Below are 25378 nucleotides of genomic sequence, written 5' to 3'. Positions count from 1 at the left end.
CAAATCATTTTCAAATCTTCTTTAAAATGGAAGAGCTTCTTGACCATTACATTCCTGCTTCTAGAACACATTGGAAACATTAATTAGAAAATCCTTGGGTGAAAAACATCTCCTAATTCTTCTGCCACGATCCAAAGGAACAAGATGGATTAGGCAAGGGACTGGGATAGGCGGCAGCAGCTCCGACTTTGTCTCAGCAACAAAAAGCCAGATCTACTTCGTGTTAGAAAAGCAGACCTAGAAACACAGCCGAACGCTTGGGAAGGCTAAAAATAAAATTAATTTGTTCTTCCCTGCTTGTTTGGCCTCACATGATGCAGGAGACAAGCATCCGTGCTACGAAGCTTTGGGCTGTTTATGAATCCTTTTGATCATGCTCACTTTTTGAGGTTGATTATTTATGAAGAGATGAAATATAGATGACTACTTGATTTCTCAAATGAAAGGGTGTGGTTTGAGGTGTCCGGGCATAGGTTTACATTTTTACGATAGCTGCTTGCTGTGTTGGTTTAGTGAAATGCATAACCAAGGGGAAAAAACTTAAAACCTCAAGATCTATACACTGCTTGATATTTCATTCTGCAGGAAATGAAATCAGACTGTTCCAATGATCGGAAACGTGCCTGTTTGTAACAATGCCTGCATCCTCTTTTGCACTAATATTTTTAAGTCTGGCGCCCTAACGGATGCATGAGAACTTCCCTTCTCCCCTTTTGCTTTTTCGGTCTTTCTTTTTTTCTCAGATTCAGGATCCACCAAACGATTAATACATGCTATTCCTTATCTCCAAAATTGTTCTTTTCTTTTTATATTATACCTAAGGGAGATTTTCAGAGTAACATTTTGCACACTTAGTGTGACAACACACAAGGACCTCCATAATAACAGTCGCAGAAACCACAACCCAACAGCAGTTCCCCAGTGATGACAGAAGAAAGCCTAACTCTTGTACATCCTCTACCCACGAGATGCCAGTAGCACCCCCACTTGTGACAATCTAGAGTGTCTCTGGATATTACCAAATGTCCCCTGGGGGGCAAATGTGCCCTCTTGAAAGCGCCTGCCTTGGTGTGACATGTGAGCCACTCCGTGATGTGAGCCACGCTGCCTTCCCCAGGCTCATCGCCCACTGTTCTCCAAGTGCAGTCTAGGCTGCAGTCTGTTTCTGGGTCTAAAAATATATTCCCTACTGCTCCTCTTCAGAGCCTTGCTCCTGTTTTTCCCATGCCCTGGAATGTCCTACCCTGATTTTTCTTTCAAAATTGTAGCCAACTTCAGAGCCAATTTTGCAACGGCCCGTTTCTACTAGATCCTCCTGGGTTTTACTGGCCAGGATTAATCCATCCATCCTTCCCCAAGTATCTGTAATGCCAAGACTACAGCATTTATCACATCTGTGTTTGAAAGCAAATGTTTGGCAATGCATTCAACCTATTTAGTCATGAGCTTCTTAAAGGCAGAAACCGGATGATGTCTAGGCATTCAGGAAATATTTGCTGAATTGCATTACTGAAAGTAGTCCACGATTCAATTCATGGTCAGGAGCCAGGGTGATCAGTTAATTTTATCAAGGTCTATTGATAAGATCCACATGTGAACCCCAAAAATAAAAATGGTATAAAACTTAGTGAAAATGGTTAAGAGGATGCTTAATCATAACTTCTTGCCCTCCCAACCTCGACCAAAATACAAACAAAAAATCCCTTATAAAGAAATTAACACTGTGGAGAAGTAGATGACCAAAAATCAGCACATAAAAGGATGACTGAAAACAACAGGTTAGATTAAGAACCTATCCTTACTGGCAATAAGCTGTATCCTAAATAACACATCCAAGTACTGGGCTCATGGTATATACGAAATATCTGTGTATTAAATGAGAGAGAGAGAGAGACAGGGAGAAGGAAAGGAGTGGGGAATGGAGGGAGGCAGGCAGGCAGAAGGAAGGAAGGCATGAAGGAAGGGAGGGAGAAAGGAAGGAAGGAAGGAAAAATAAATGGGCTCAAGAAAAGGTGGGACGGTGTAGATTACCAACTACTTAGGGAGCCCTAATGAAATACGGAGACTCTTTTAAAAATCAGAGATTCAAATGTGTGTATTCTGCATTTGTAAAAGTACCTATAGGCTGGATACTTTGCCTTATGTACCCTTTAACTGTGAGGACACTACGAGTTAATATATATAAGGAAGGATTTAGAACAGTGCCCAGTGTGTCATCAACACTATATGAACGTTTGTTGTTGTTTTTATTGTTTGTCCAGCCCTGGTGACAGCTAAAGTCCAATTGAGACAGGAGGGAGGGGGGCAGGGCACAGCCATTCAAGGAATGACAACAGCTAATACCAAGATGGCAGAAGATTCAACCCCAGTAGACCCTGAGGATTAAGATGGTGGAAGATTTGACTTCTAGTGGAGCTTGAGTTTCATGTGTGCTCACTGTAACATATTAGCATGATAAATAACATGTCCACAGACACCACGACAGTCCCAAGGCTAACCACAGAAGGTTAAAGAGTAGGCTGTGGCCCAGTTCCTGGGAATCCCAGCGCCCTCCTCAGGGTAGCTGGAATAGTCCTCCCAATTGTAGGCGTGGAGCTACTGAGTCCATAAAAATTGGCAGCACCGCGCCTTGTGGCCGCTTGTTGCTCCCTCATCTTCAGAGATGCCCACACTCTGTCTACGGAGTGTGTAACTACTTTCACTCTAATCTGAGCACCCAACCCCCCACTTCCTGGCCTTTCTTTTGCCTTTTGAAATAGCCTACACTCTATGCAGTATGTATCTCTCTAAATAAATCTACCTTTACTCAACTGTGGCTCGCTCTTGAATTCTTCTTTCCTGTGCTAAGCCAAGGACCCACACTTGGCTGAGCACATCCCAGTGACTCAGCTGAGACCTGGGACATGGCCCACCTCACACCCTATATCCATTTTTCCTGCATCACAATTATGGAGAACGACTGATACATCAGACTATTATAATCTGATGCTAAAGCAATTTGAATCATATAATCATGATTTCTTTGTTTGATTTCTTAACCACCACCTTATTTAATTATAATTTTCTTTTCCATGAAAACACATAGCTCAGTCCATGGGCTCCTAAGACATTCATAAATGGATTTCAAACCATTTGTGAATCTCTTAAAATTATGTGCAAATTTTTGTATAAATGTGATTGTGTATTTTTGTAGTAAGATTATTCATTGGTTTTATCATCACATTTGCAAAGAGATTTAGGATTCCAAAAAAGTTTAAGTTCTACATGGAAAGCTTTGACAGACTGAAGTACTTGAAGGATCTGTTAGAGTTCTAACTATAATTTAGCAAATTGGCATTCTCTTCTACATATCCATTTCTTATGTGTTTAGTGAGTGTGACTACAAACCCCGTATGATGAGCTACCAAAATTGCACTTCTGAGGGTAAAAAGCCAAGGACTAGACCCAGGTCTTGAGTAAATTCTTCAAGACGAATGTCCATTGGGAAAGGTCTTGGAATGCAGTCTTCCTTGGTGGTAATGGTCCTTGTCACATACCTGAAACATTGGTACTCGGGGGACAGTTTGTCACATGCTGTCATTTCTTTAAGGAACTTGTGTCAGTGTAAGACTCAGGATGCTGCATGGTGAAGTGGGGCCCTGAGCTTCCTCAACCAAAAGGAAATGGGGACTTCTCTGCTCCAGAATTTTCCTTCATTTTGCCATAGTTTATTCCTCAGAGGAAAATGCACTGAGATAGTGTAGCTGAATTGTTAATGTTTTTCTATCTCTTAGAATATTTGGGGTGATCATGACTGATGCCAAAGGAGAAAATACATAGCATGTTTATTATTATTAGTGAAGATCAACTGTATAACAGGAATGAGAGAAAAAATATTCCATTAACCAAAACCCCAATAAGAATCCCCCTTCAAAAAAATATAATGTTGGAGGAAGTTAAATCACAAAAACGGGACAAGTATTTTGGCCTCTCAGGATGTACAATAGAATGATTCTCTCTAGACTTTCATTTTGAAAAGGGGATTAAAAAGAAAGCAAATAAAAGAGAGTGGAGGTCTCGAAATGTTTAATCAAAATATGAAAAATTATTTTTTTCTCCTCATGACTTTCTCCTGTCAGTCCACAGGGGCTAACATCGGTCCTTTTATATATACTTATATATGTACATTAATATTTATATATATTTTCTGTCCAGGTTAATGAAGGGCAAGTAATTAAAGAAGCTTTGGAAAATCTAAAAAGCCCTTCTTAAACGTAAGTCCTTGGCAAGGTAAGTAGAGAAGGATTTGATTTCAAAAAGTTGATCATGCAGTTAATGACCATGCTTCCTTTGGGTTGATGACTAGCTGGGAGGAGCTGATAGCCAACTCCCAACTGCTCGTTAATCTTTAGGAAGGAGATACATAGATAGACAGATAGATAGATAGATAGATAGATAGATAGATAGATAGATAGATAGATGGATGTCTGGGGCTCATTTTATAGTAGGATGCTGGGAAAGAGAATCTTTAAGGTCATTTCAGCTCTAATAATATATGATTTTAAGTATGTTCACCAACAACTGTATGAAATTTACCTACAAAGGAACTTGTTCCACTCTGTAACTGCTTAACACTGATTCTTTGAAACGCTGGGCTAAGACATCCCTAATACAAATAATGGTCCCACGCCAATGCCAGTGTGTTATCTTGAGTGAATGTATATGTGACTGTGTGGATAATTCCAAGTAGGCTGGTGTTCAGAGGCAACCAATACATTGTAAGGATTCCATGAAGGCGATGTGGACATGAGATTAAGTAGCACGTGTACATTTGGATAAGCAAAAGGCCTGGCATTCCAAGAGAGAGAAAAACATTCCTTCAATAATATTTGCTGAGTGCTTACCGAGTGTCAAGCAGAGTCTTCAGTTCTTGACACCCAGGGCCAAGCGTCTGGCGTCAAGAATCTCCCCGTGCAGTGGGATTCTTAAACAAGTAAACAGGGAACCAGAATACAGCAGAGCGAGCTAGGGGGAATGCACAGTGTGGTGCAGGAACACGTAACAGAAAACACATACTCCAGAGAGAAGAGAGAGAGAGAAGAAAGAGATGGTTGCAAAACAGGCATGTGGTGGGTGGGAAACGCATGGCAGTGAGCATGAGCAAGGGGCAAAGAGAGGCACAACCTGATTCTACCAGGAACACATACTGGAAACCAGTGGGGGAAGGTAGGTAAGGAAGATGACACCTGATCATGAAAAACAGACAAAGGAAATTTAAATTCTATATTAGGGTCATGAGATGGGCTGTAGGGACTTGATTTTTCTCCTTTTGCTGGAAGGGAACAGGACAATGAAAAGAGTATTTAAAGAAAAGCAAATTTGCAACAATATGGAGTATGGAGAGGAAAGAGTGGACTGCAAGTTCTCACGGTTAACTATAAAATTATTTCAATAACTGAGGTCTGAAATAATGAAGGCCTGGACCAAGCTCTGCTTTGTACCTAAAATATAGGTGGACGAGACCGCATGATCCTCCTCCCGCTGGTCTGCGACTTTTCACTTGGTGAGACTTCGTTCACACGTCACAGGCTCCCTGGATTCCCGAGCCATCGCGGCTGCTTTCCCTCCTGTGTATTTCGGTCAATCTAAAACGTCAGAGCAAGTCCCACACATCTAGTCCTGGCTCTCACTGAAGATCTCAGGGCCACCGCCTTCCAGTTTTCAGCATGACTTAAGAGTTCAATAAATTCACCAAAATGACCCACAAAAACCTGATAAGGAAACTCTTTAATTGAGTCTGTGTTTGTGAGAGCTGAGCAAGGGGAGGAAACAGAGTAGACTTTTCTGTGATTTCCAGGCAACGTCATTTAATCAGAACTCAGATAGCAGGGATGGCCTCCTAATTGGAACTGGAACCGGTTTCAAGTAACCTCAACACAGTTAACATTGCATCATGAGGAGACCTTGGTGATGACATGTCAGATAATGGAAATGACTGTAATCAGTGATTTCTTTGTTTCCCCCTAATGACCACAAAAGGGGGAATTACATGGCAAATGCAGCCACTTGGAAGCTGGATTCTCATTTATTTACTCAAGGCAGTCCTCGTTTTGCTCGGTGCCTTGTTAACCATAGGCTATGCATATCGAAACCAAGTCCTCTGTTTTGTACAGTTCTTTTCTAACAGATTTTCTCTCAGTTACCATGGAACCTTGCAAAATGAGGACTCGGTTCCAAAATGAACCCGCTTCAGTTAACACAGTACTGTGCAAAACAAGCACTCCCTGTATTCTCCTGTATTCATTTGCCTACAATGCATCATTTCCAAAAATATGCCATGAAAAAAAGCAGTAGACACAAAAAGCAAAAAAGAACTAGATCCACTATGGAATCTTAATGGGATAACAAAGTAGGGAAGCCTGGGTATGTCCCTGGTTAAGCCACGCATTAACGCCTATTTTTTCTTTGTTTAGATAATGAAAATTACTTCTTGTTTACCTCTCCCACCATCTTTCTTTATTCCCTAAAGAATGCATTTTAGGAAGGATGATCCAATTAAAGAAACCACAAGGCTCACAGTCATATTCCAATATGAATATTATAGATGCTGGGTGACACTGATGCAAACCACTGAAACTTTCTGTGCCCTTCTGGAAAGTGAAGACAGACTACGTGCTCCTCCTGTGCCAAAGGAATACTGGGAAGATTAAGTTTAATCAAAAACAACTAAGACAAAAAGTAAAATGCACAAAATGAGAGAAACGGTGATATGGTTGTCACTCCTACACTTCCCAGTCCCACCGTTTAAGCTGTAGCTGCCATGTGAGCAGAAGCAGAAGGTGGATGGACAGGTAGGCAAAGCTCTAAGATCAGTAGCAAGCAACTGCCCCCAGGCAAAGTTTGGTTCACCATTTGTTTTTGTCAATAAAGTTTTATCGGAACGCTGCTGGAGCCATGGGTGTGTGTATTTCCTATGGCTGTGCACATGAAAGGGCACAGCTGTGCAATGGTGACAGACTCCGTGGCTTGCAAAGCCACAATACCTACTCTTTGGCCCCCTATAGAAAAAGTTTGTTGACCCTGCTCTCGAGCCTGTAGAGAAATACATTTTCTTACACACTCTCCTTAACCCTAAAGTTACCAGGATGATCTATCAGGACATGAAAAAAAAATATTAAAATTTCTAGTTGTAACTCACTTTCATCTAAGAAATAAGAAAGAGATTAATTTGGCAACCGTACCGCGTGTCACGTAACACACGTGAGGAGTCCTGAAGCGGAGGGAATTCCACAACACTGAGGGGTGTCCGGTGGGGCTGTTACCTGTCCCTGTGCTTTGAGCACATCGTGAAGTCCTCCTGGTTCTGAAGCATCTAGCTAAGTGGCTTTGGGATTACTTTATTTAGCTTTAACTAAACTAACACTCACCAAATGGAGAAAGGGGCTTAAAGGGATTCTTTTAAAGACAACGCAGAATGAATATTCTAGTAAGAAGGCAAGCGTAAGCACACAACAAAAAAAAAAGGTAGAGCTAACTTTTTATCTCCTAGCATGAGCCTTTTGAAGCCATATAATGATTACACATTAATGTTCGTTCTGTTTAGTCGTGAATACACGTGTGTGCAGGTGGACACGTGCGTGGGACGGGGGAGTAACTATCACTCTCTCCAGCAATTGTGTCTGTTACACTCTCTTCCTAGTTGTCTACTCTTTTCTGAATTCACTAGGTACCAACATGTTTGACTGACATCTGGCTTCTTTTGCATTTTTTTTTCCTCACTCCATCCCTTTTTTGTAACCAACACCACCAAGGCATATTGCTCTGCAGAATCAATGCCTCATTTGTGCCTGGGATTGAGGACTGTATTTCTGCATATCCCTTCAGATCCTGGGATAAGGACCTGAAAACGGTCTGCGAGAGACAGAGTTTGCAGTTACACTCTCCTTACTTCCTTCCCTCCTTCCCTGCTAAAATGTTTTTCCTCTCACCATGTATTAGAAAAGTGAGTTAGAATCCGCTGGGTTTAAGCTTTAAAAGTCATGAACCTAGGACCCAAATTAAGAATAAAAGACTCTGAGGGCTTTAATTAAAAAAAGAACCCTAGAGAACTAGGTAAAAACTCCACTTCCTCGTTCGCTATATGGAGATCTTGTCAATTACAGTTCTGAATCTCCTACTCCAAACCTGTTTTTCCTTTCTCATTGTTATCTGGATAACTTGAGATATTTTATAAATTGTGAGATAATTTAAAACTAGAAATATTAGATAGACTTGGAAGATTAATCATTCTTTACTTTGAATCCATACTAAAAACAAAACAAATCAGAAAAGTGGGAGGGGACGGGGGGAGGAAGACTGACAGGGCAAAAAAAACACAGCTCACAGCTTTCTATGTGGCAGATGCTCTTGTACCTTCTACACACAATTTTATTTAATCCTTGTAACAACTGCACGAAGTAGGTGCTCCATCAGTTTGTCACTTATCCTAAATCACACATTTAGTAACTGACCTCAGGTCCATCTAAATCCACCCTGTCTAATCACTGCACTGTATGAACACCCTTTCTACTAGCCGTGCAGCTCTGGATACGTGACTCACTCTTTTGGCAACTCATCTTCCTCATTTATCAAGGGATGGAGAAAAGCAGCGCCACTGCGGTGTCCTGGCAGCGTTTTCATAGCCAATCCTAATAAAACCCCACTTCTTAGAAGCGCTCATTTTCATTTTGTCTTTGAGAAACCAAGACACAATACCCAAGGCATACAGCCAGCCTGGATGGAGCCGGAAGTTCAGCTCCAGGTCCGTGTGCCTTCCAGCACCCTGCCTGGCAGTCACCTTTGTGGCATTAACTAAGACAACCTAAATGGAAGTACCTAGTAAATTAGCTGGACCGTTGTAGGTACACACTATATAGTATGTTTTCTCCTTTATAAGTAAATGCCTCTTTTCTCTTGTTATGTGATAAGCACAATGACTATATGTTCCATTTAGAAGGCTGAAAACTAGGATGGAGGAGAAACATCAATCTGAAACAACAAAAATCAAGGAGAAGTCAAAAGCTGGGAGGATGAGCGTGGACTGTGAGATGTGCACTGCAAATCTTCAAGGGTTGCTTCTTACCAGCCTGTGCCACGTTAGTAAACTTCACTCTCAATTCTTTTGTTTTTGAAGAAAAACATTTCCAGCTAATAACACAATTACACTTAAGTATCAGAGCTCATTTTAGTATTATTGCATTTGTTAAAGCTAACTGAGTCCAAATTACTTCCTCATTGCTAATAAGAGAAGGGGGTGGGCGGAGGAAAAGGAGGAGGAGGAGAGGACTGAGGGGGAAAGATGGTCCTGAAGGCTAGAGGAAGAGAAAGGGACATGTACGCAGAGTGGCAGAGAGAAAAACAGAGAGCTCGCTATCCATGCTACATATAGCCTCAAGTCCAATAAACGTCAAACTCCCTACCCATGGTTTCTATGGAAACCCCTTAAGTTTAAGAGGGGAACACAGACATTTTTTGGACTGCAGTTCATAAGCGGTTTATTTAATTATGATGAAACATGAGACTGTAAGGGACAATACTATTATCATCCTCACAGCACTTAGAATTCAACAGATAGGGAAGGCCAAATAAAAAGTTAATTAAAAAAAAATCATTAGCTGCATGTGAGTTGCATGCAAATAGAATGCGTCTTATTTTTACGGGGCTTCCCGCATTATTTCCTGCAGGTGAACCCCAAATTAGCCAAATGACGTTCGTTAAGAGGGAGTTCTTCGGAGGCCTCATGCCAATTATCCCCTCCCCAACACCCAGTGAACAAAACCTAGGTCACAGTATACATTTTCATTTAAACCAGGATAGCACCAAAGTGCAGCACGGCTGGAAGACCCGGCACATTATTACCCCATAGATCATCCGTGAGCAACGAATCGGTCTCTGGTGTTTTTCTGTTTCATAGGCATTTGAATATAAAAATAAATATAATAGCTTCAGATTTTTTTTTTTTTTCCGTTCAAAATAAACAACTGCTTTTAGGGCATTATTCCTGGTGGCCAGGGGAAGAATGATTGGAAGCCATGACCCTTCTGTCTCTGATGGTTGGAAAAGGTTTGTGGAGTCTCTCATTTGGCGGCAGGGAAATATCTGATGGATGGCCTCATTTTGTGTCTTTGCTCCTTCACTGAACAAACACAGTGTCCACCTACTGTGTGTCAGGCACTGGGGGAGGGTCAGGGGAGGCGCGAAGATTAAACCCCAGTCCCTGGCTTAATTATGGACTTTTCAGAAGGGGATACATTAATTTTGTTGATGATGATAAGAGAGACAACCATAGCTCACAGGCAGTTGACTAAAGAGATCAATAAACCCAGGATCCTGCCTTCTGGGAGATTATAATTTAACGGAGACAAAAAGACACGTGACCTGAAGTCAAAGAGTAAGGAGGCAGTGCCCTGGCCTGCTGCCTCCGACCTGCTCCCGCCGTGGGTGGAAATACCACCCACGGTCCCACGTCGGTTGTGCTTCAGGAGATGGTGAACGTGTTTGTGTGAGGGCCATGACCGGCTGGTGGAGCGAGGGGAGAGGAGAAAGCTTCAGAAATATTTCTACCAGGGAACTGCATTTCCCACTCTGCCTGGGGGCCCCTACAGCCCGGAGATAATCTTTAGCCCCCAAAATACACCTGAAGGAGGAGGCCACTCAACAAGACAAGGGAAGCCCAAGGAGAGTCTCCTCTGGTGTCAAGCTGGGACCACGAAGGCTGCTTCTAAACTGACAAAGAGAAACACACAAGAAATTTGCAAATATGACTCAGCGACTCTGTCTTTTCTATGCAACTGCAGCCTAGTTTTTGAAATTCAGGGGTGCTTTGTAGGAGCCGGGCTTCCTCCAAGCTGCTCTCCGTGCTGTAGCAAAGCCAGTCTTGGCTGTTAGTGGACTTGACGGGGTATAACGAGCCACTTCGCATTAGCTGTGGCTGTAGTGTTCAGCATATTGTGGCAAAGATTTAGCATGAGTCATCACCCACCTAGCTGTCCATTGTGGTCTCTAGGCTGTAAACAGGCAATGTGTTTGCCAATCTAAAAAAAAAAAAAAAAAAAAGGAGAAAGAAAAGCATCCATTAGAGCACTTCAGCACATTTCTCGATCTGCTGCCACCACCATCACCACAGACAACACTGGTGACAATATTTATTAAAATTGCTTCTGTATTTTAACGCTCTCCCAGGCAGGAAGCCAACGCAGCTATTTTAACCACTGACCATTCTGAACGATGCACTGTTTAAGGCCAATAAAAAAAATGCATTTAGAGTCAGAAGATCTGTAACCTACGCTTGGTTCTGACTTACTAGATGCATGAACTTAAGCAAGTCACATTTTCTGTCTGATCCACTACCCTGTTCAGAACCACCTCTTAAGATGAAATGAGATCATGTATTTTGAAGACGGATAGGAAATAGTTAAACAGACACGCTGAAGTATGAAAATCAAATGGGATGTTAAGAGTTTGACATAGGCTTCCTGTGGCAAACTCCAACTTGGATTTTTTTCCACCTCTTTCTTCTCCCCATCCCTCATCCTACCCCTACTCCCCTTCCAACAGTCCTGTGGCAACGGCAGACTAAAAATTAGAAACGGAGATTGAGGGCCACACAGTAATTGGAGCAAAGATGTACAAAGAGATAGAGCTGGCATTTTGCAAAGCATAATGAAGTAAACGAAATGATTTTTAATTCCAACAAATACAGGTCTTTACAACTCAAGCTGAGACATACAGTTGGTGCAAACTGTACAAAGAGGAAGCCCCTAGCAAATACAGAAGGAAAAAGTCCATAAATTAGCAAGAAAATCAAGGGACTGACATGGATATTGACATCACCAAGAATTCTATCGGGAGTAGGTTTGGAGAGAACAACAGGGAGGCAGGTGTTAAAATCTACAAGAAATGAGGAGGAGTGAAGTGTGGGCCTGTAGTTGACTCCAACAAGGAGGTGCTAGCAGGTGGTAGAGTCTGACGGTGTGAGATTCAAAGCTGGGCGTTTTGCTGTGTTAGGTAGTTTTGTTTGGAACAGATAACGTAAGTAAAAGAGCTTCTCAAACTTTAAAGCAATACCTCACTAGTGAATAGTATTATGACTACAGAAGTGAACCTGAATACGATTAAAATTTATTTCAGAGATGATGTGTGGCTTTTCCATCATTGGTTTTGAAAACCGTGTAACTCAGTCTTATGGGAACTTTCCCCAGATCTCATGGTTTCAAGAACCGTTAACAGCCCTTCAGTAGGAAATATGAAATGTGAGTTAGAAGTTAACATGCTTGGGAGTTATGATAACCTGAGAGCAAGGCAGTGGGTAACAATTCATGTGCGCAGAGAAGATAAAAGAAGCGGTGGGAGGTGAGAAGTTCGTGATCATTGCTAAATCCAGTAGCCGAATCTCAATTCTCAAGTTAGGCAACCATCAGCAACATGATAGTGATCATTCTGTCCTTCCTGAAACACTCCCTGTGCTTGGCTCCCAGGAAACCACTCTCTCGATTCTTCTACTTCATTGGTCACTCTGCTCAACCTCCATTGCTAGCTCTGCCCTATCTCTTGGGCCACTAAACCTTGGGGGAGCAACAGGGCTCAGTTGGTGGAGCTCCTCTTTGTCTGCACCCACTCTGTAGGTGAATCCCACAGTGACACCATCTACAAACTGAAGACTGCGCCCAAACCTTTATCGCCAGCTGGCAAGGCAGACTTGTAGCATGTACAAACAACAGCTCATTCAAGACTTCCACTTGGAGGCATTGAAAATGAACCTGCCCAAAATAAAACTTGAATGCCAACTCAAGCCCCACCCCTGACAAAGACTTTTCTAATAGCAACTCCATTCATTCATTCATTCATTCAGGAAAAAAAAAAAAACCTTGTAACCTCCTACCGTGTGCTAAACTAGTTCAAGGGACCAACTTCGTAGTAGCTCAGGACAAAGTCCCCTTGAAACTTTATATTTTGGTCTCATCGCCAAGTTTGTATCCTATTCCTTCTATACCTTATCACCTTTACATCCTGTTGCCTATACATTGGAAATTCTGTATATGAGTCTTGACTCTTTTTCTCACCTCCTCTGCTACATCCTGGTCCATTCTCCCTCTGGATGACTGGATTATTCCAATAACCCGGTCCAGCAGTTTGTGTCTTTGCTTCAATTCTTGGCCCCTCTTCAGTCTTTTCTTGACACAGTGGAGGGATCCAATCCAAACGAAAATCAGATCACATGCATTCTTCTGTGCAGTGCTCAATGGCATCTCATGTCACTAAGGGTGACATTAAAGTGCTTCCAGTAGCCTAGGAGACCATTTATAGCTTTGCTCTGCATCCCTTCTTCACTGATCCTGTCTGGCTCCCACTATCGCTTTAACTCACTCCACTCTGGCAACATTGGTTCCTTGCTGTTTCTCAAATATATCAAGCACACTACATTCTCAGGAATCTTGCACTTGCTGTTTCTTCTGCCTGGAATGATTATCACCAAGACAGACTGGTAGCTATACGTATACATGCACGTGACCATGGTACCGCCTTTCATCCAAATACTGTATGCTTTGCTGCTTCTCTTCCTCCAGATCACTTGCTCAGAGAGACCTTCTTGGCTATGCTGCCTAAAATATAACGTCCCTTTCTCCATCTCTCTCTATTCCCTTATTTTCCTTTATTTCTCTTCATAGCGCTTCTCACAAGGAGAGAAAATACACATTTCTGTATGTATGTACCTGTGTGTGTGTAGGTATTTATTTTCTATCTCCTCCGACAATATGAGGACACAGACTTTGCGTGATTTGTTTATTAATGGAGCCTCAGAGTAGTCCTATTTCATAGATGAGGAAACTAAAGCCCAGAAAAGTTGAATGCCTCCCTGAGTGCTTTTCTGGAGAAAATGGGGATTATCAAGCAGGAAGGGTAGCACAAAGATGGAGAAGATGACGGATTCCAGATCAGAGCATGTGGTAGGGCCCAGAAGTGAAGCTGATGAATTCTGTCGCTAGATATGGTACCCTTGTGACTTGGGCAAGTTCTGCAGTCTTTTCAGACTTCAATTCCCTCATCTGTAAAGTGAGAGTGATGACTAATACAAGTGATAACCTCAGAAGGTCGTTCTGAACATGAAATGCAGTGTTGCCCATAAAGCACCAAGCCTGGCATACCGTAAGCTCTCAGATGACAGGAATGATTATTATTATGTGAGAGAGTTCCATTCATTGTCTATTAAGCACTGCTCTACATACTTGGGGGGTGGCTAAACAATTTACCCACTGTTAACACAGTGCTTATCTGATGCTGAATGTGGTGTGCATCTGCAAATAGGTGACCATGGCTGGATATGAAAACATAAATCAAGATGGCAAGCCACCTTGATCTTTTACCTAGCACCATAAAAACAAGATGGGTAGCAAGAAAGATGGTGATGCGAATGGTACCTTTTGTTTCTATTATACATCTCAGATTAGAATTTTTCTCATATACATTATCCTATTGGACCTTCCCAACAATAGGAGGTACACAGAAGAGATTAAATTTTTTTTTCATTTTTCAGATAAGAAATTTAAGTAGAAGGAAGTTAATGTTACACAGTTGCAAAAAATTAACGTGTGATAACTGTTAATACAGGAAGTTAAATGTTTGGAGCCCTAGGCTAATGCTCTGCCCAATATATGATCTTTTAACGCGAACATGTTTAGGGAGGGAAGGAGGTACTTATGCCGTGAGTTCTTCCAAGGTTCTCTAAATTTGTAGGAAATTGCTTTTTATGTGTTCCTTTAACATATTTCACTATGACTTCCGTACTGGAAGAATGAAAAGAACATTTATGGAGCAATTATCAACTACTGGGTTAGTCATCTCCACTGTATGGATGTGTCTTTCTGCATCATTAGACTACATGGCTTACGGGGACAGCCACTATCTACAATTTTACGTGCATGCCCAGCCCAGTTACTGCCATGCAGTGTGCATTCAATAAATACTTCTTGAATAAGTGAATGAAACAGCTTATTTGGTTATATACAGAAAGAATCAACTGTGAGAGTATACAGCCTGAATTTGAATCACATAATCAATCGGAGTGATTAGAGTTAAGTCTTACAAAACTGCCGTCTCCTAATTCAAAAACTGTTGATATCCATAATTTAAACTAATAGCTTCCAAAGAGGGGCAATGATTTTGGAAATGCTCAGTTTACTGCTCGTGATATAAACAGGTATGTACCAGCCAAGGGGAAAAGAGCCAATACTTTTATTTCAATGGGAAGACTTCTAACATCAAACATTCAATTTGTGGGAGGGTAACTAAAAATAAAGCCAGAATAAGCACATTCGCCACTGAGTTAGAAAGAGGTCGTGTCTATGGATTACCCACGTCAGGGTCCATAAGCACAGGGCAGAGAAGTCACCCACTTGCTCTGCCGTAGCCTTAAAATCCAACGGAACAGTCGCTGGTACATCACGGGACGCTAAGGTATCCATACCGTTTTCTCTTAATATAGTTGCTCAAAGACTATGACTTCTCGAGACTTCTATTCTGACTTCCTCCTTTGTCATCAGACTCGCCCGCAGAGAGCATTAACCAACTGCTCATCATTTTTTCCATAGTATTCATTGTACCCCTTATCATCGTGTGAAAACCAAGACCATCTCCTACAAATCAGTCCTCACAAAACATTCCACGGTGATATGCAGGAAATAATCTCTTAATTAAAACGAAGTGTCTGAAGGATAGACATGGATGAACATATATCTGCTACTTAAACATCTTTTTAGCTGCTGGTGGCACCCTCATTTAATGCTGGAGATCAAGATGTGTTGGGGTAGGAGATGGTACTCACCTAGTGTTCTTGATTTTCAAGTAACGGCACCAGGTTGACCTCCTGCTCTAACTGATCTAAATCTCTGGTCTAAAAGGACACAGGATAGCTGTGGTCTGTGGAAATGCGACATTTATCTTCATGAGTGTAGGGATGAAGAATGGCTCAGGACTGGCCCGGTTATGAGTGACTTATCCCATTTCTCCCCACAAGTGAAGATAAATGACACAGAATATCAGCCACCGTGCATTAGGTACATTTGTTCCACATTTACGCCCAGGGACACAAACATACAGAAGGCCTTTTCCTCAGCCTGATTGTTTTTCATTTCCAAAATATGCAGCTAACAAGAACGATGGAAAACTTGTGGGAAAGTCAGAGGGGATGAAAAACGCTGAAATAACTCCTATGAGACAAGCTATGCCCTGGGACAGGAGACCTCAACAGACCTACCTCTGGGAACTCTAAAATGACTGCAAGCCTCAAAGTAGGACTTCCACGGGTCTCTGGCTGCCGTTATTCAGCTAACGCTATGAGAATGTCACAAAGACGCCCCAAGGATGCTGCGCTAAAGCACTCTCTTACCTGTGGAAAATTCAGCAAGATGATGGTTCTAACAGAATGACTTTCACGACCTCCTGTTTGTCTAACAGACAGTCCTCCTGGTTTACTTCACTCTCCTATGACATTCATTATCCTCAGATGATATGCACTCCTTAATTTTTGAATTGGACTAGGACGTCCTCATTAAGTTTTTTGATTGCTGGTGAGGTGCACAGGGTATGAAAGGCTGAACAATGCACCATCAGGGATGTTGTCTCTGCCCAGCCCTCACAGCTGGATAATGTGGTGTCAGTGGCAGCCTCCCACTGGAAATGGCTTCTTCTGCATTAAAATGCTGTATGCTGTAGCGCCATCGAGAGCATACTGGATCATTTTAAGTTACTGTATTCGAATTTAAACTTACACTGAAGGAATTTAAACCTAATTGGAAGCTGGCCCTGTTGGGAAGGATCTAGTTCCCAAGATCTAGTTCATTAGAAAATTATTATATCCAGCTCATCAGAAAGCCAAGCCTTCTCTTTGCCAAAGCAGTTGGGAGTTGTATTTTTTGTCTCGTATTGCCCATAGCTGACTTGTTCCCAATGTTGTTAGTCTTTTGCACCCTTGAATGGTGGGCAGTGGACCTCCACTGATAGGCAGAACAAATCTCGGCCATCTTCTCCAGCCTAATTCTCATACTTGGCCCCAAGATATCATTGTTTCAGATTTGGCTCTGATCTTATGTTCCAATAGCTTATACTCTACACTGTAATTACTTTGGGAAATGTTACCAATTTGGTCCCAAGACCATGCATCCATATTTATTTGCGACATTTTTATGGAATTTTTCTGACTTCCTCGTTTATCATCTGACTCGCCCACAGAGAGAGTCTAAGTCATTATTATTATAACACAGCCAATAACCTAGGCCCTCAATAACGAAGGGCCTGGCTCGTTCCTTAAATTTCTAGATATCCGAAATTACCACCTTAATTCCCTCCAACGTTGGTAGCCTTTCTGACATGCATCTCATTCAACATTAACTGAATGCTTACTAAATACTGGGGACGATTCTAGACACTCAGAATTCTACGGTGAGTCAGAGAGTAACACACTCTCACTTCACAGAGTTTGCTTTTTATGGTTAAGACAGATAATAAGCAAACCAGAAAAGATCAGGTAGAGATACGTACCAAAATGAAAATATAAGAGTGATGAGTCAGGGAATGACTGATGGGGAATATTACACTGATTTGATCTAGGAAGATCCCTTCTGAAAAAGAGACATTGAGCTTCAAGAATGACAGGAAGGAATGCAGACATAAAAAGATCTAAGAGAAAAGTCTTCCAAGCAGAGAGAAGAGCTAATAAAAGGTTCTAAGCCTGGGAAAGTGCTATAGCCTGAATGTCTGTGTCCCTCTGCCACCCAAATTCACATGTTAAAGCTAATGTCCAACGTGATGGTACTGATGGTATTAGGAGGTGGGGCCTTTGGAAGGTGACGAGGTCATCAGGATGGAGCCTTCATGAATGGGGTTAGTGCCCTTGTCAAAGAGGCTGCAGAGATGCCCCTAACCCCTTTCTCCCAGTGAGGATACAATGAGGAGTCTGCAACCTGGAAGAGGGCCCTCCCCTGGCCATGCTGGCACCCTGATCTTTGACTTCAAGCCTCCGGCAGTATGAAAAATAAGTTCTTTTGCTTCTAAGATACCCAGTCTGTGGTATTTTGCTATAGCAGGCCAAACAGACAAGACAGGAAGCATGTTATACTTAAAGAATAACAAGGGGTCATATAAGCTAGTCTGGTAGGAATGGAGTGAGAAAGCAGAAGAGGTGGGGATGTGGATGCAGAATATATCAGTTTCCTTCGGTTTCCATGACAATGATCACAAACTTGATGACTGAAGACAACAGGAATTTATTCTCTCCCAGCAATGGAGGCCAGACATCGGAAATTGGGATGTCAGCAAGAGTCTCCAAAGACTTTGGGAGAGATTTCTTCCTTGCCTCTTCCAGCTCTGGTGGTTCCAGATATTCTTGGTTTGTGGCTACAGAACTCCCACCTTTGCCTCCATCTTCTCATGGCCTCTTCTCTTCCCCATGTGTCTCTCCTATGGGTGTCTCTTATAAGGACATCATCACTGTATTTAGGGCCCACTTGAATAGCCCAGGGTGATCTCATGTCAAGATCCTCAACTTAATTATATCTGCAAAGATAATTTTTTTTCCCAAATAAGGTCACATCCACAGATGCAGGGCCTTAGGATGCAAACATATCTTTTAGGAAGCCACTGTTCAACCCATCACAGAGAGTTAGGCCTGGCAGGCCAGGGAAAGCAGTTTCCTTGTGTTCCATATGCAGTGGCAAGCTCTTGCAGACTTTCACGCTGGAAAATAACACAGTCTTATCTAGACTTTTAAACCATCACTCTGCTAGTATGAGAATTGATTGAAGGGACCAAGAGCAGATCAGGAGTGGATGGGAGAGATGGCTGAGTCCTAAGTGGCAGAGCAGGAGTAGAGAGAATTAGAAAATCAAGGGGCTGTTCTGGAGGTAAGTATCAAGAATATTTGCTTAGGAATATGGGGATGATGGTAAGAGAAACCAAAAAGTTGCCTTCTGCCACCTACCAGTGTAGCGGTCCAAGTGTCATCTGTTCCTGAACTCCCCTCTGCCATGTGTCCCATGTGCCTGCAAGCACGTCTGTATCAAGGGATCACCTCCACCTCCTTAGCTTTAGAAAATATCACCTTCTCTGTTAGTCTGGCCCTTGTCCCGGTCCTTATGGCTAGTTGTGCCTCATCTCATTTCACTTTAAGAGTCTGTCCTGCTCGGTGTTTTGAAACAAGGCTGCTCCAACTCTTTCCCATTCCAACGCAGTTCCCTGGGGCATCCCAGCAGAACCTAAGGGATCGGTCATACCCAGAAAATGGTACACCATTCAGGCTACTCTGGAATGCCAGAGACTCTGCATTTTCTTCAGGTGAACACGACACTCTGGGAACAGGTCTGACAAAGTTTCAGGGCCTAATTGCACAACAGTTACCACTTCAGTGGCCTGCTTGTATTCTGGACTTAAACCTCTAGAGAACTGTACTTTCTAGATTAACTTTCTCCTTCAGGGACCTCTTCTGAATACACAGAGAGATTGGTTTAAACAAAGTAATACCCATTCTTACAGTTAACGTCTTTTGAAGAAATGATGACTTCAAGTCAAGTATAATTTATCTTCCCCATCAGGTTGAAGTTCTGATAGAAGGCTGAGTGTTGGAGTGTCTGCGTGTTTCAGTGAAGGCAGAGACAGGAGATGGCATTCTGCCATTGTCTATCGGGTGAACTCCCTTGATGAAGGCCACATTTTCATACTGAGTGAGCCGTTGTACAGGAATGTAGCTCGAGGCCTATAATATAGTCCTGGATTCTGGAGGAGGAACAAGGCTTAATGAAGTCCCTGTCATTATTCCCTACATTAGGCTGTTCCAATATGCGCTGTTCCCATAAGACATTCCAGAGCATCCACATAGTAATTTTTTCTGGTAAGTGTCTGTCAAGTTTACTTATTTATTTTAATTTTTAATTTTTATTTTTTATTGTTTTTATTGAGTTATAGTCAGTTTACAATGTTGTGTCAATTTCCAGTGTAGAGCACAATTTTTCAGTTATACATGAACATACATATATTCATTGTTGCATTCTTTTTCCCTGTGAGCCACCACAAGAACTTGTATATAGTTCCCTGTGCTATACGGTATAATCTTGTTTACCTAGTCTACATATGCCTATCAGTATCTACAAATTTCAAACTCCCAGTCTGTCCCTTCCCACCCCGCCTCCCCCTGGCAACCACAAGTTTGTATTCTATGTCTATGAGTCTGTTTCTGTCAAGTTTATTTTTAAATAAGCTCACTTTTTCAGAGTGATTTCAACATCAGAAATGACCTGTATCTGCAGCTACATTTTCAATTTATCAATTATGGTTTGTAATTTATTCTCTTGTCTCTTAAGAGCAAAGAGAAATTTAGGATTTGGCATTCCAAAACAAACAGTATTTAGAAATAGCCTTACTAGAGCAAGCTTAAAACAAGAGAATATATCCCTGGGCGTGTGAAATTTGGCCACAGTGAGGGTGACGGGGAGCTGCTGCTCTCTGGCCCTGGACTAGGACATTTGTGCACCTGAGAGATCTTTTCTGTGACCCACCAAAGTGGCAATTGTGTAGAAATACAGGTCACCAACTTAATATCCACCAGCACGTGAAAAAAATGCACACGTTTATACTGACATTTGGTCCTATTCTTATATTGTGTCTTTTTAAACGGGGGCTGCTGTCTTCATCATGAAGCTTGCATCATATTAATTGTGGGTTAAGAGTAAGAGAAAAGTAAGAGAAAAGTAAAGAGAATATTCATCAAAAGTCAGTTGATGAATATTCATCTCTTTACTCATTCATTTACTCACTGACTAATTATTTTGTTATCTCTAAGTCACCTAAACCTTATTGAGCATGAAATGATTAAGTGGAATCGAGCAGACAGTGGAGATGGGGGAAGATCTTAATTATGCTTCACTGCGAGAGAGTGAACCATACTTCCACATAAAGAAAAAAAATCCCCTTGCAGATGGAAATTTGGTCATTGATTTTTTTTTTTGTTTGTTTTCTTTTTTTCACACTCAAGAGTCTACAACCCTCTTCCCATTGTTACTGCTTGGAGAATCCTGATCAGGACAGACGTCTCAGATGTTGGAGAAAAATGTTCAAATCGAAGTTAGAGAAGCCATTCCCAGGTTAATGAGCACAGAGCAGCAGGCATTTTGAAGAGTTTATTTGGAGAAAGGAAACGTCTGCAGAAATCAAGTGATTAAGATGTGATACTCAAAGCGAACTCTGAGCGATCTCATTAGCGGAGACTAAGAATAGTCAACAAATGTAATAAGAGCCCTGATACAAGGTCACAAACATCCCAGTGCAGCCCAGCTGTGTGGGACCCACTGGAGAGGAAAATGGGGAACCTGATTGAATCAGACCAGGAAATCTTCCCTCAAAGACATAAGAGTTTCTTCCCAAGTCCTCAGGAAGGAAGAACAGGAAATGCATATGAAATTTTCCATTGCGTACTGTTTATAGTTCTCCAGATGCACTTATGTATATTAAAATGTATACATTTTTTATTCCACAGCGTAAACTGAATCATTCTCAATTAATCTGAATAACTCCTGTACAAGTGTCACTTTCTCACAGATTTTCCTTCACACGCTTTCCTAGAAGGACCCCCGACTCACTTGCACACCGTGACTCATATTCTTTCTCTGAAATTACATTTTCAAAATTTAGTTTCCTCTTTTTAAAACTATATTCTTGCCTTCAGAACACTATAACCTTCATGAGTGGAAGAACTTTACATAGCTTGTTCACGATCTTATTTGCTGAGCCTAGAATAATATTTATAATATTTGGTGCATGATAAGTCATTCAAATAATTATTAAATTTAAACAATGAACGCTTTCGATGTCTTCATGAAATCTGTACCAAAACTACACCTCAAGGTATTATTATATGAATGAAAGAATATTGAAATGGAGGCTCTAGCCAAGGAACCAAGGCACAGTAGACGATACATTCCAAAGAGAGTGCAGATGTACAGTGGAGGGAGTCGTAAGTGGCTGCACAGCTCACAGCCTCTTACCCAGAGCAAAGGCATCAATGGAGCAGAGAAAGCACATGACGAGGATTTCTTTGGAGAGAACTAGACCGTATGAGTCCCACTCTTAAGGGAAATGGTGGGTCTTACATCCTAACCCTCATCTTAGTAAAGAGGGGTTTTAAGAAGGTTATTAGAGGAAAGTCTTTGAGCGAGTTGTCAGTGGGCTGTGACTTACCATCACTGGCCCCAAAGAGAAGATTACAGAAGGATGCTTGTCGCTCACGTCAAGACTGAAGCTCGGGCTGTGGTGGCAGAGTAGAGCAGACACAGGAGGGTTGTCTGAAAAATCTCGAAGGCAAGAGACCAAAGCTTGTTCACACATAGGAGGGAGCTGATGAGAGAGCCTTGAAGATATTTTAGAATCTCTGCAAGAGATTTGCTTGCAGAAGTAAACAGCTTACCAGAAGGAATCGGCCAATCTGTCTGGATGCCTAGGGGCTGAAGAAGGAGGGAGCGATGTTTCAAGGAAAAGAGCCTCACTCTCAGCAAGGGCAATTTGGGGAGGGGTGTCAGGAGATGCAGGGGTAGGGAGACTGGGTCACCAAAGAACACATACATATGAAAAGCCACCATGAGAAAGTCAATTTCTAATGTCTGGCAAACCCAAAGATGTTGATGCCAACTCAAGACAGTACCAGGCAAGCGAAAGCTGTTCTGGTCCCCGCTTACCATGATTCAACAAAGGAGAGCAGGCAGAGCAGGCAGTGGGAGAGGAGGAGGAATACAGAAGTAGGTGGCAATAAAAAAACATGTCTACACCCTGGTCTGTGATGTCAGGCTTCCTACCCCACACCAAGCCTGTGTTGGGGAAGGCAGGAATCTCAATATTAAAATAAACTCACAGTTTTAAATATTATAAATTTGGCTATGTCAGTTACTTACCACAGTGCCTTATAATTACATAAATATTTCCAGAAAGTTTTCATCTAGGGGCAGAAACAAAACTAGTCTCAATGAACAAATTTTAATCGGGTGGAAATAAATAAAATTACCTTATGATTACATCTATAGTTTGTATTCGTGCAACATAATGGTTACAATAATTTTACTGATTTCAGAATCATGGGGTTCAGAGTTCGAAATTTGAGGTGTAAATCTCTCAGATTTTGAATTTCAAATTTTAACCTCATTTCTTTCTGGCTATGCTTCACATTTTGCTAATAATTGATACTGAAGACAATGGCCATTGAATAAAACATTCAGTAACTTGGGAATAGGGCTCCCAAATTAACAGAGAGAAATTATTTTTTAATCAGCAACAAATAATTCCGAATATTTAAATATTTCAAAAGTATCTGGCATTTCTAAAAGAACTCACAAAAGAAGGGTACGTTCAGAAGTTACTTGAAAATTAGAGGTACAGCATCCTGTCATCTATTCTGGAAAGAAAACAACTCTGTTGAACAATTTAAAGGCTCTGGAAGAACGAGATTTAAAAAAGTACGTCTTTGCATCTACGGAGTTGGGGTTAGGGAAATACAAACCAGTAAATACTTTTAGTGACAGATGAGGCACTGAAAGAGGTCTCTCCCATTTCAGTGGAGCACTGCTGGTTAGGCAACAAAGCTCTGTGAGTTCTCGTGTTTTATATACAATGTTTGACCAAAAAAAATTATGGTATGATTTTACCGAATGCAGGGTTCATATGGCTCTTTTGGCTTGTTTGGTTGCTGCGTTTTACTGTGTGCCCCATATTTCCCCTTTCTTGACTTTCTTCATGAGAGTCTATGACATATCAGTTCCATGTGAGAAAGAGTAGTCAGCTGACCTGACTGGTTAAAAGGTTGCAAGATAGCCAATTTGCATGTTTCTCCCAACTTTAAGTTTGTAAGAAACAGAGGCTCTTGGTGCCCTTTCAAAGCTGGCAAGCTAAGAGAAATGCAATTTTGGAGTACTATTAATTAATAAAAGCCAGATGTTAATTGCTTAAGTTATGTGGACAAACCTGACCCTGATAAGAGGTCTTTTGTTCCCTCTCATACGTCCCCATACCGGCCATACCAACTGATTGGAAAATATTGTCACATATTTTATGCTCTGTTCTGAGCTAGAAATAGGAAATAGAAGGAATTGAGACTGTGACATGCTCAAAGTTTCGTCCCTTTCCTGGTTATTGCAATCCTAGAAACCACTGCGGACGATGAGGAAAAGAAATGGAAAGCAGATGCAGAAAAGGTAGGATTTTTTCCCAAACATTTTCTCCCTTGAGTCTAGAAAAACTCTATAAAGACTCCAGTTTGGCTGAGAACGCAGTACTTTAAATATTCATGAATGAGTGCAAGTGAACAATGGATCATATTCATGGTTTCAACGATTTAACTTCTTACTCATCGTCACAGTCTGAAGACGTCTATTGTCTGGAAAACTGGTTCCGGGGGGTGGGGGTGGTGGGAAGAGAGAGAGAAAGGGGGAGAGAGAGAGAGAGAGAGAGACTGACCATTTGACCATTATTATCCCAGATGTCATTTCCAGGTCCCAGTTCTGTTGTCTCCTCTCCAGGGACCCAGTCTGTTTGACCTTCATTAGCTCATAAGCATCCCAGTTGCGAACCCTCTTCACTGGTGCTTCCCTTTTGCCATCTTTCTTTGGTGGAAAGGTTAAAAGAAAATGAATTCTAATAACTTGGGGGGCAGAATTAGAGGAAGAGGCATCAGTGGAATGAAAAGACTGCCTCCTTGGCATCTAGGGTAAGTGGCAGAGCAAGGGATCACCTGTCTGATCTCTCTTGATCTCTGATCCCTCTTGAAGGCTGGGATTTCCCATCACTGTTGTAGGGGTTAGGAGGTCGCACTGCAGTTATTCTTCTGCCTGAGTACCAACCACCCACCCCCACATTTGATAATGAGCTACTTGGAGAAACCTGCAAGGGTTCTACCATCTTTGTAGCCACAAGTTCTTCGGCTCATTTCCTTGTTTTGCTGTTGTGTTTTTAGGGCCACGCACCATAACAAACGCTTTATGTAAGGTACGTAATTTATATCCACTCCCACGATAAGGGAACGGTGACTTAATAAAGTTCAGTTATTTTGTCAAAGCTGGAAGGTAGCAGAGCCAGGTCTGTCGTCCCGGCTGTCCACATCCAAAGATGAGGCACTTTAACAAGTACTTCCAAGCACCTGCTCAGGAAGAAAGGCTTGGGCGGCCTTTACTGTGATCATTTTCACGAAATAGCACTGAACTCCCAGCGTACTCTTAGCCTTTCCAGATGAGATGCTCTCCTTTGCCATCTCACCTCATCTACAGGCTCCATTATCCCTCTCATCATGTCCACTACCTACCTCTTCTGTCTTTTGTCTCCTTTTGCAGTTCTGTTA

At 41.8% G+C, this 25378-nt stretch overlaps 1 protein-coding gene across 11 annotated transcripts in view; it reads right to left on the bottom strand.

The window, feature by feature from the left end:
• Window positions 1-25378, bottom strand: part of LRRC4C (leucine rich repeat containing 4C) — a 1083236-nt gene that overhangs the window by 13112 nt on the left and 1044746 nt on the right. For 3 of the 11 annotated variants that reach the window (XM_074372154.1, XM_074372157.1, XM_074372160.1), the window contains one exon: window positions 11000-11051. The exons of the other annotated variants lie outside the window; for them this stretch is intronic. The gene's annotated coding sequence lies outside the window, so the exon portion shown is untranslated. The remainder of the gene's footprint in view (window positions 1-10999; window positions 11052-25378) is intronic. 11 annotated transcript variants of the gene reach the window in all.

This window comes from Camelus bactrianus, chromosome 10, assembly GCF_048773025.1.
Source record: "Camelus bactrianus isolate YW-2024 breed Bactrian camel chromosome 10, ASM4877302v1, whole genome shotgun sequence".
NCBI classification, from domain to species: domain Eukaryota; kingdom Metazoa; phylum Chordata; class Mammalia; order Artiodactyla; family Camelidae; genus Camelus; species Camelus bactrianus.
Note: the sequence above shows the minus strand (reverse complement) of the source record. Positions and strands in the feature narration are given on the sequence as shown.